This window comes from Sphaeramia orbicularis, chromosome 2 (genome assembly GCF_902148855.1).
Source record: "Sphaeramia orbicularis chromosome 2, fSphaOr1.1, whole genome shotgun sequence".
In the NCBI taxonomy this organism is placed as follows: domain Eukaryota; kingdom Metazoa; phylum Chordata; class Actinopteri; order Kurtiformes; family Apogonidae; genus Sphaeramia; species Sphaeramia orbicularis.
In genome coordinates this window covers 6011664-6024271 of record NC_043958.1, presented here as the reverse complement: position 1 = coordinate 6024271, position 12608 = coordinate 6011664, and positions in this window count along the sequence as shown.

Genomic DNA, 12608 nt, shown 5'->3' with positions numbered 1-12608 from the left:
TTTTGAGTTATGTTGCACACTAACGGACAGACAGACAAACAAACAAACCCAGGCAAAAAAATAACCTCCTTGGCGGAGGTAATAACGACCCATAACGTAATAAATTTGCCATTTGTAAAATGTAATTGGCCCATAACGTAATAAGTGGCCAATAACATAATAAAAGTCCTGAACCGATAACGTAATAACTTTTGGCCAATAACGTAATAACCAACCGATAACGTAATAAGTCATTACGTTATTGGCCAAAAGATATTATGTTATCGGTTAACAGTTATTTATTTATTTCATTTTTTAATGTTTTATCACAACCTTACATTTTACTGTTTAACCCTTAACGACCTAGAACTACTTTTGTGGTAACTTTATTTATCGGCATTTATCATGCTTTTATACTCTTTTATCAACATTTAGCAAATATCAGTAAAGTTTTTGCGCAGATGTCCAGTGGAAAACCAACTACCGTCGACTGGTATGTTGACGATTTTAGTCTTATGTCAAGATATTTTAATTGGTATGGTACCAGACATGTAACAGTTATTTATTTAATTATTTTTTAATGTTTTATCACGTCCTTACATTTTATTGTTTAACCCTACTAATACTACTAGAACTACTTTTGTGTTAACTTGATCGCCATTTATCGCCATTTATCATGCTTTTATCCTCTTTTTGTTGACATTTAGTAAATATCGGTAAAGTTCGTGCGCAGATGTCCAGTGGAAAACCAACTACCGTCTACTGTATGTTGCCGATTTTAGTCTTATGTCAAGATATTTTAATTAATATGATACCAGACATTTAACAGTTATTTATTTGTTTATTTTTTAAGCTTTTATCACGACTTTACATTTTATTGTTTAACCCTACTACTACTACCAGAGCTACTTTTGTGGTAACTTTATCGCCATTTATCATGCTTTTATCCTCTTTTTTTTGACATATAGCAAATATCGGTAAAATTTTTGCGCAGATGTCCAGTGGAAAACCAACTACCGTCTACTGTATGTTGGCGATTTTAGTCTTATGTCAAGATATTTTAATTGGTATGATACCAGACATTTATTTATTTATTTATTTATTTATTTATTTATTTATTTATTTGTGTTTTATCATGACCTTACATTTTATTGTTTAACCCTTAACGACCTAGAACTACTTTTGTGGTAACTTTATTTATTGCCAATTATCATGTTTTCATCCTCTTTTTTTTGACAATTAGTAAATATCGGTGAAGTTTTTGTGCAGATGTCCAATGGAAAAGCAACTTCCGTCTACTGTATGTTGGTGATTTTAGTCTTATGTCAAGATATTTTAATTGGTATGATACCAGACATTTAACAGTTCTTTATTTAATTATTTTTTAATGTTTTATCACGACTTTACATTTTATTGTTTAACCCTACTACTACTACCAGAACTACTTTTGTGGTAACTTTATTTATCGCCATTTATCATGCTTTTATCCTCTTTGTTTTTTTGACATTTAGTAAATATCGGTAAAGTTTTGTGCAGATGTCCAGTGGAAAAGCAACTTCCGTCTACTGTATGTTGGCAATTTTAGTCTTATGTCAAGATATTTTAATTAATATGATACCAGACATTTAACAGTTATTTATTTGTTTATTTTTTAAGGTTTAATCACGACTTTACATTTTATTGTTTAACCCTACTACTACTACCAGAACTACTTTTGTGGTAACTTTATTTATCGCCATTTATCATGCTTTTATCCTCTTTGTTCGACATATAGTAAATATCAGTAAAGTTTTGTGCAGACGTCCAATGGAAAAGCGACTAAGGTGAAGTCGACGAGCTGCACGTTTGACCGCTTTGAGAAACGGGAGTAGAAGAAGAGCGATTTGATTTGACGGGGGTGGTGGGGGGTGGTGGTGAGGGGAAACGGGCAAGGAGGGTCGCGTCGCTCGTCCCTCTATCTCCGTCATCTGTCTGTGATCATTAATGGTTAAACATCTGAAGCGTTGCTATTATATCAGCGCGGAAAGTTATTAAAACACGCGCGCACGTACTGGCGCTGGCCTGGTGTCGCTCTGTCTTTAAGGATCGCGCTCTGATAGTGGTGAGGAAATCAATGAAGGGCCTGAGAGCAGCCGGTCTGGCAGACTTGACACGCAACAGAGGAAGGTAAATTATTGGAACTTTAATTACTTTGATCCGTCATGCATTGTAGCATTGTGTCAGTGAAGTCAATGCCATGACAGACGCTGAACAAAGGCCAGCACCGCATTTTCATAACATCTTTACTCCCTTTTCCTAATGCCTGATTAAAGCCGGGGTGTCGACGACCAAAAGCCCCCAGCCCTGTATTTTTTTTAATTTTTTTTTTCTTCCTCCTTCCTCTTTCCTCCCTCTCCTCTGCCTCTATGCACTGATTTAGAAACTCATTTTGAAAGCTCTGTTTACCCAACTCATTACTGAAGTCAGGGATTGAATGCTGGTCTATTATGGGCCTTTGCACCACGGCTTTACAAACAAGCACAATGCACCGTGCTATCACCATTATCACATTGTATGACCGTAATGTATCGCGCTGTTTTCCACCCATAAATATAAGTCTGTGTTTTCAGCTAAATTAAGAAGGATTTGCCTCCACAATGAAGCCTGTCCTTTTCTGAGTGGCCGCACAAGAAAACAATGACAAAAAACCCCCACAAAGTAAATGAGTGAGAGTGAGAAATTCTTCTTTTTTTTTTTTCTTCTTCTTCTTTTTTTTTTTTTTTTTATCATCAAAAGGGTGTACAAAATTACTCCTGTTTCATGAATATTCTGCCACTTAGCGTTGGGATGAATCTGCGGGATTGTTCTCGGAGCTGATAAATGGCCAGCATGTGTGGTAATTTAGAAGTGCACATTAATCTCCAATCGTGGCCTAAGAAGGCAATAAATAGGAAGCAAAAAAAGGTAATTGATATCTGGCAAATGGGCAGACCCCTTAAGAAAAGAAAAAAAAAAATTTCTGCAGATATAACTAAGGCGATCATCTGTGTTATTAATTGCACAAACTGCAGTATATGAGCTGAACAGGACAGAAAGAGCGCTTTGTTTTAATACTTCATTCATGCATTAAGTACGATTAAGTACTGTTGTTTGTGTCCGAACTGAATGGAATTGCTCAGAGAAATTGTCAGCTGTCATCAAGAAAGGAACGCCGCTCCTGACTGGAGTCTTAATTCATTAGCGGATCAGGGATTTGCTAACTTCAGACCTAATCATCCACTAAGTATTTTACTTGATGGTTTATATTGCCGTCTCTGAGTGATTTGTATTTTATTGTATTCTGCAGTTGGGGATAATCCTGCACAATGTGACCAAATGGGCTTTGAGACACTTTGTCGGTTGTAGAGGACAGTGAGGACATTGGCTGTGGGCTCTGTGGGCTCCGTGCGTCCACGCTGATCTACTGCTGCCAGACAGGCATGTGCCATCACTGGCCCCACGCCATCACATGTTTCTATTTGCATCCACGCATAAACAGTGCACATGGGCTGGAGATTATTTTGGCTCATGCTTAATGTTCCCCGGGTGTCTTTTCTTGTTCGTATACCCAAAGTTATTGTTGGATTCGGAGTGTTTCTGGTTTTTTGATGGTGGTTTTTCATACACATGGTAAACATGGACTAGTTAGTGGATGAACTGATTAACAGGTGACCAACAACTGGTTTGAGTTGTTTTTAAGAAAAAAAAAGGCAGTTTTGTGATTCTAGATTTTTAAAGTTACATTTTGTGGTGTTTTTTCATCGTCAGATTGTGAAACAAACAAGATATAGAAAGACTGAGTTTTATCCATCCATCCATATGTTCGTACAAACATGTATACATTCATTCATACATACATAGATACATTCATACATACACTCATACATATATCCATCCATCCATTCATATACATATATATATATTCATTCATTCATTCATTCATACCTACATATATACATACATTCAGGCATATATACATTAATTCATACATACATACATTCATACATATATCTATCCATTCATATATCTATCCATTCATTTACATACATCGATCGATCTATCTATCGATCTATCGATCTATCTATCGATCGATACATATACACATTCATTCATACATACATACATACATACATATATACATACATACACATTCATTCATTCATTCATTCATTCATTCATTCATACATACATACGTACATATATGCATACATACAGAAATATAGATTCATTCATACATACATTCATACATACATACATACACATTCATTCATACATACATACATACATATATACATACATACGTACATACACATTCATTCATACATACATTCATACATATATACATTCATCCATACATATTTATATCCATCCATCCATACATACACACATCCACACATATATACACACATATGCATCCATACACACATACATACATATATGCATACATACCCTGGATGCATAATTTTTCAACATATTCTCATATGTTATGGTCCAAACGAGCAATTGATTAATCAAGAAAATAATCAAATATACTCATTAGTTGTAACTCTAGACTGATGATCAGCTCATGAAATATATTAGTTACAAATGAACGTGACTGACACTATGAAAGGGCTCACTTTACCTCCAACTTCCCCTCCAACCACCTTCAGTTACAGTAATGCAAAGATATTTCTATATAAATATACATGCTCCCTTTCAGTTTAAACTGGAACTTTGACCTGTGCTTAACATCAGACATGTGGTCTGCAGGTCAAAGGATCCAATCCAGCCTGTGGGATGAAGAAATGTGATAATTACACTGAAGATATTAACAATCAAGGATGTCAATCATTTGAGTTCAGGGGTCACATATAGACCAGTAAAATACTTTGAATTATAACCTATGAACAATGACAACTCCAAATGTTTCTCTGTTTTAGTGTAAGAAAGTAAAATGTCAATAACCTGAACAAATCCAGACGTTTTACCAATATCTTCTGCCTGTTATTAAATGTTTTGTGTATTTGTAGACCCACTGTTATCTGTACATTGTAATGTACATGTGTAAATGATAAACTGAGACAGAATATTGTTAAAATTACACTTATTTTTCTGAAGAAATTTCAGGTTGTTCATGGTTGCTCATGCTATTCACATTTTTTTAAAGGATAGTTTGTAGATGTAAACGTTTTCATTGTGTAATGTGACTTTTTTCACTGTAAAACACACAGAAAAGTTTGGAGTTTTCATTATTTATAGGTTATGTCATTATTTTACTGGCCCAACTGATATAAGATCATGAGTTTAACACCCCCCTGGTTTATGCCCTAATTTTAGCAAAGGTTTATAGTAGTAGTTGCACTTAAAATAGGCAACTTTATTGTCATGTTGCTTATATAAGTTTGTCTTTCTTTCCTTTTTCTAATGTACGTAGGCCACCTTCTTCAACTCTTATTTCCAGTTCTGTCGATGCCTGGGTGTTTTCACTGTATTTGCTGTTTCTCTGCATCAAGTCTCCAATAAATGTTCTGTACCAGGTCGTCGTAGCTGCAGGCCAAATCTTCTTTCAGTGACTATTTCCTGGAGTTGGCTTGTTTTGCTGCTCTTGTGTATTTTAAAGTTCTGAATACTTCTTTAATTGCTGTGTAATCATGACCTATAGCGACTGTTATGAGATTAAGATCCTGCCACCGTCACTTTATGATTTATAAACCATACAATCCCATGACACCATGTGCATCCCATCAGCATCAGTGCACAATTTTAACTCCTGTTTGCAAATTGTCAACCCATCAAGCATTAACCCTTTAAACCCTGAGCCTAAAATGGTCCATCTGGACTTTTTTTTTTTCTTGTTTTGACTATAAAAAGGTTAGAAAATATGCTGTGAGTGAGTCCAGTTGCCCATTTTTCCAGAGCACGTGCAACTTTCTAAATCTAGCTGTCATTTCCAATTTACTGCATGTTATAATTCTGCTAAAACAGCTTCTTCAGCTTCTAGTACAGGTGTTAGTGAAATTACCGTAATGACCCAATATAGCCTATAAATAATAATAATAACATATTTTATTTTTAAGTGCCTTTCAAGACACCCAAGGACACTGTACAGCAAGATAAAACAGACAATGCATAAAATACAAAGAAGTAAACAAATAGATAAAAGAATAATTATAATATATAGAAATGAAGATGTAAAATAACACTGTAAAGATGTAAAGCGCAATGTCTCAGGTTTCAGAAACTGTTGGAATTTTTCCAGTCGCACAAACAGTGAAAGAGTTACATCCATCCAAACTGCATATGTGCAGCGTGTGTCAGCGGTGACACGTCAGGTTTTAAAGCGTAAAACAACCTGTGCAAACATTACCACAGTCGCAACACAAAACCTCAAACCTTTCTTAAAAAGCGAAGACGCGCCTGTTCACGCCGAGAAAGTTTTCCGACCCAAACTGCTGCTTAAGCTGTGGCGTGAGCATGAGCTATCTGTGTAAAACTTCAAATGTTAAAACCCTCAGAAAGAGGGGAAAAAATCATACTTCTCTCTTAATTTGTATTGATGGCCTGGAAGAAACCAGCATGCTTTGCAGTTCTGTAAGGGGGAAGATGTTTAAGTGGAGATTAATTCAAATTTCTGCTTGCTCAGTACTTGTAAAACTAAAGCAATTTATATTCCTTCTCTTAACGATCCCCCCTTTTTCTGATTGCGGTAATGTAATCTAATTGTAATTATGATACTATCTGAATCATGCAGACCTTAACATGATTGGAGCTACTCATTGCATTAAAAACTAATTTTTGAATAATGATGAAAGGAGCACTGGAAAATGTGGAAGTATTACATTTTTTCTTTATCTCTGTTTTGTGGGGAGATCTTGTTCTCCCCCCTCCACCACCACCTCCCTTCCTCCCCTCCGCCTACAGTCATAGTTCTGGTATAAATGACAAGGAGGAGTGGATCTGAAGAGCTGTGGGAGGAGGTGTTGGGGTGTGGGGGGGGTTTGAGACAGGATGGGAAATGGACCACCCCAATTAAACCTATCAGGCTCATCAGTGGCTGCAGGATAGTGGTGTACCGCTGCGAACAAGTTCACTGTCATCCCACGAGGTTTGGCTTATCATGTGCATGTGCCTCCAATGCCATGCATCACCCCCCCCAACACCCACCCAACAGCCCTCACCTCACCCATGAGGGGAGGGTGGCGCAAGAGCTGTTCCTGGTGGGATGATAAGACTGAAGTAAAACAGTTGTAAGAGGTATGGAAGCAGTATTTCTGCTGATGATAATACATATAATACAGCCAAACTGTCGCAGGAACACTGTCGTCAGTTAAATGAAGAAGATGAAAAGTGTAGAAACGGTGCGAGTGCAAAATGTCAGTTGGCAACACAAGGCAAAGACGCACATAGAGTTTGAGCCGAAACTATTAAGCAATTAGAATTTTCCTGAATCTAAGCTCCGTTTCCTTAACTTCGACGCTTATTGTGACACCAGGATCGACACAAACAACATAGAGACTTCAACTTTCCAAAAAACAAAATTAAAAAAAATCAGAAAATTGTACAAAGACAGGGTTTTGTCATAATATCTGGCTCAAGTAAGGGTGTGTTTGTACATGGATTGTCAGGTTGTTATAGTATATGGTGTGTGTGTGTGTGTGTGTGCATATACATGGGGGTGTGGATGTGGGTTGGTGTACAGATGTAGATATATACTACAAACAAGAAGTTAAGCATATTTCATTTTTTCTTGTTGTTTTTGCCGTTTGTAAATACAACTATGTGTGGTCATTAAAAAAATGTGTTTCAGTTCACACACAAAAAAGTAAAAAGCGCTGTGCAAGAATCCCAACTGAAAAAAATAGCCCGAAAATTAAAAAAAATCCTTAACTTTTTGATTTGAGAGCTTTAATAAAAGCTTTGGTATGTTTTTTGTTGCTTCCTCCACTTCCAGACTTTCTCGTAATAGTTTTGCTCATAGTCATTCTCTTCTTTCCATTATAAACAGTCTTTATGGACACTCCAACTATTTTTGAAATCTCCTTTGGTGTGACGGGTGCATTCAGGAAATCACACACTCTTTGACGTTTGCTTTCCTGATTACTCATATGGGCAAAAGTTTCTGAAAAGGTATGGATAATAGTGTTAGGTATGATTATGACATCAACATATGTTTGGTTTCAAAACAATTGACGTAGTGCCTGCTGAGAAAAAACTGTACATATATATATATATATATATATATATACATATATATATATATATACACTGAACAAAAATATAAACGCACCACTTTTGTTTTTGCTCCCATTTTTCATGAGCTGAACTCAAAGATCTAAAACTTTTTCTATGTACACAAAAGGCCTATTTCTCTCAAATATTGTTCATAAATTTGTCTAAATCTGTGTTAGTGAGCACTTCTCCTTTGTCCTTTGCTGAGATAATCCATCCACCTCACAGGTGTGGCATATCAAGATGCTGATTAGACAGCAGGATTATTGCACAGGTGTGCCTTAGGCTGGCCACAATAAAAGGCCACTCTAAAATGTGCACTTTTACTGTACTGGGTGGTCCAGGGGGGTCAGAAAACCAGTCAGTATTTGGTGTGACCACCATTTTCCTCGCACAGTCTTCTTCATGAATTCTCTGAAACAGCTTTGGAGATGGCTTATGGTAGAGAAATGAACATTCAATTCACAGGCAAAAGCTCTGGTGGAGATTCCTGAAGTCAGCATGCCAATTGCATATTCCCTCAAAACTTGTGACATCTGTGGTATTGTGCTGTGTGATAAAACTGCACATTTTGGAGCGGCCTTTTATTGTGGCCAGCCTAAGGCACACCTGTGCAAAAATCCTGCTGTCTAATCAGCATCTGGATATGCCACACCTGTGAGGTGGATGGATTATCTCAGCAAAGAAGAAGTGTTCACAAACACAAATGTAGACAGATTTGTGAACAATATTTGAGAGAAATAAACCTTGTGTGTACACAGAAAAAGTTTTAGATCTTTGAGTTCAGCTCATGACAAATGGGAGCAAAAACAAAAGTGGTGCGTTTATATTTTTGTTGAGTGTGTATATATATATATATATATATATATATATATATATATAATTAGGCAGGAAATAAGCATGAAGGCAACTCAAACAAACATAGAACAGAATGAACATGATATGAAACAGGAAGAGTGAAAGTAAAACACAGATAAAGGTTTGTTACCGCTATGAGACTTTGCAGAGTTGGGATACTGGCATTGGATTTGCTGTTTGTAAAGTAAGTGAGTAATAAACCCCACCCTGAGTAGACTGGGGAGGTGAGAGGCCTGTGATAGTGTTGGCTCTGCAGATGAGGTGCACACCAAAAAGGCTCAGTGGAAAAGGTTCATGCGTTCATTTTTTTTTTTTTTTTTTTTACATTAAATTACGTCCCTTTGCTGCCATCAGCACAGGACGACTTTAACACAGCTTTAGCGCTAAAAGGATAAAGAAGGTACTGCACCTGCAAGCCACGTTAACTGTCAACTTTTATCAGAATATGACCCTCCTCCAATCTCATTTGTGGGCCGAAATGCTCCGAGTGTGGCCTACGAGCCTTTTCACTGCGGTTCAAAAGCACACATGAGGTTGAGGTGAGGGAGGGAGATAACCAGGCAGCTTTCACACCCCTCAAGGTAAAGCACTTAGTGTATGAAATGAGTTGGTAATGCAGAGGTGGCCGACCAATGAGAAGAAGAAAACTGTCCCCTGCAAGAACAGGCTCTGAGCTGGAAATAACCTACCTGAAAACAGAGCCAGGACATGTGGGACGACAAAAAGGATGAAGGGCTGTGTTGATTACATCCCAAAACTGGAGTCTGTATTGATCGGGAAGCATCGAGACGAAGGTAGACGAGGTGGAAATGGGAGAATAGCGGTGAAATGTGACTGTCCACAGCAGATATGGAGCAGGGAGATGATTAATGACAGTGGTGGTTTCTTCTTTGGGAGTTTTAGACCAAATTTCAAGTGATTTTACAGATTGTTGGGGAGGTCGGGTGTCCTCCAGGTCTGTGTTTGCATATCATCCTGTTGGTCTTGGTTGGTATTGGACCAGCAGAGGTATTCACACCATGCTTCTACATTCAGGAGCTTTGGTCAGGATCAATTAGATTTAGGACATTTTCTCTAGAGCAGGGGTCTCAAACTCATTTTCTTTCAGGGGCCATATTCAGCTCCATTTGATCTCCAGTGGGCCGGACCAGTAAAATAATAACATAATAACCTGTAAATAGTGACAAGTCCAAATTTTTGTCTTTGTTTTAGTGTAAAAAAAACAAATTAAATTCAGAAAATACTTACTTTTATAAACTATCCAAACAAAAAAGATGTGAATAACCTGAAAAAACTGAAATTGCTTAAGAAAAGTAAGTGCAATTTTAACAATATTCTGCCTCAACTTATCATTTCTACATGTGCATTATGGATCAGATCTACTGAGGAACAGGAAGAAAATTGTTAAAATCGTGCTTAATTTTCTTTAGACATTTCAGGTTGTTCATATTTGTTCAGGTTATTCACACTCAGTTGTTACAGGATAGTTTGTGAATGTAAGTATTTTCATAATTTAATATTATTTTTTGCACTAAAACAAAGACAAAAATTTGAAGTTGTCATTATTTATAGGCATAATGTAAGATTATTTTTTTCACATCATGCCAAGAAGAAAATATGGAGTCATTCTATTCTGTAGGTCATTATGCTGTTATTTTACTGGAGATCATATTGGTCTGTATGTGGAACTTGAACTAACATAAATTCGACCGCCTTGACTGTGGAATTTTTGCCCTTTGCAAATTCATCCCGCGGGCCGCATTTGGCACCCGGGCCGCATGTTTGACACCCCTGCTCTAGAGTTTCCAGGAAGGGCAGGATGTCACCCAAAGAAAAACTAATTACATTTTTGATACAAATCTGCTTCTTTTTTTTAGATTTTCCTGTTGTGTTGTAGGGTCTGCTGTTTTGCGAGATACTAGTCATTGCATCAGGTCCAAAGCGTGTTCCAGCTTGACACCTAGACCCTGCTTGAATCCAGGGTTCTCGTGGGGTCTTAAAACAAGGTTTCTGGGGGCTGGGGGGGTTATCTTGCTAACAGACTGACAAACAAACAAAAAAATCTGTCATCCCCCCCCCCACACCCCCCGTTCCGTCACAGAACGCTGGTGAAAAAAGATACACTTTTAATCTGTTTTTAAAAATGTCTAAACCAGTGGCGGCTGCTCGTCTTTCAGAGAGGGGAAGCTCATTGTCGGCTTACATCAAAAAAAAAAAAAAAAAATCAAGTTATTTAAACATAAATTCATCCCTCCGTTCCTTTTTAAGAAAATGGTCAGTGACCTTATCATACCAAGTAAACAAGAAAACATTGAAATTATGTTAAATTGAAACAAGGAAGTACAATGAGTGTGTTTTATTTACAGTGCAAGAAATGAACAAGTAATTTGGTAGTGGTTTCTCTCTCGATTTCACAGCAGAATGCGCGGCGGTATTAAACTGAACTGTGTGAGTGAAGGAGTAGATCTCAAACTAGCTGTCAGTCAAACGGGATTCAGCCTTTCGACTGATCCTCCAATCAGCACGTGGAAGCCCAGTGTCCAGCACAGCTGAGCTCTGCCCACAGCTCCCTTCACCCCCAGAGACGCTGGGCGTCCAGGGGCGGTGCAACATCGTGGCATTTATCCAATTACCGTCCAGTTTTGAGGCAATGAAAAAAACAGTTCCACTCAGTCCCATTGAAGTGCATGGACGCTGGGCATCTACAGGCAAATGCATTGACCACAGATTGAATGAGAAAACAGCGCAACGGGAATGTATGAGAAGTGAACAACATCGCGTCTGTTGATTTGTGATGAAGCTGATTCTGAACGAACTCGTCCTTGAGATGAACGTGTTCTAACACATTTGTAGTCAATGAAATGTCAACACAACCGTACATACAGGGTGACACAAAAAAACGGGAACTTTTTAACAATCCAATAAAACCAAGAGTGATGGAAGAAAAATATTTTATTCATAGTAATTGAAACCTTAAAACATGCCATTTAGGAAACAATGATGGAATTTTCATTTTTTAAAAATTCCTTCCTGTAGATGGCGTCCTCCTGTACGAATGCATTCTTGAAATCTGCTGTTGAGATTCCTCATTGACCGCTGCAACATCTCAGCTGGGATACTGGGAATTTCATCCTGAATTCTCTGTTTTAACTCATCCAGAGTTCTTGGTCGAGTCGTGTACACTTTACTCTTGAGATAGCCCCATAAGAAAAAATCACAAACGGACAAATCTGGCGATCTAGGGGGCCAGGGAACGTTACCGAATCTTGAGATCACACGGTTACCGAACAATTCTCGCACAGCCGCCAAAAGTTACTAAAATGGGGGTGTGTTTACTTGCTCAAGGTCACTGTCTTGCAGTGCTGCCACTTGCTCATGTCTGCCAATACGCACTTCAAAAATTCCGTTTTTTTTGGGTCACCCTGTAATTTAAAAAAAATGAAAATTCCATCATTGTTTCTTAAATGGCATGTTTTAGGGTTTCAATTACTATTAATAAAATATTTTTCTTCCATCAGTCTTGGTTTTATTGGATTGTTAAA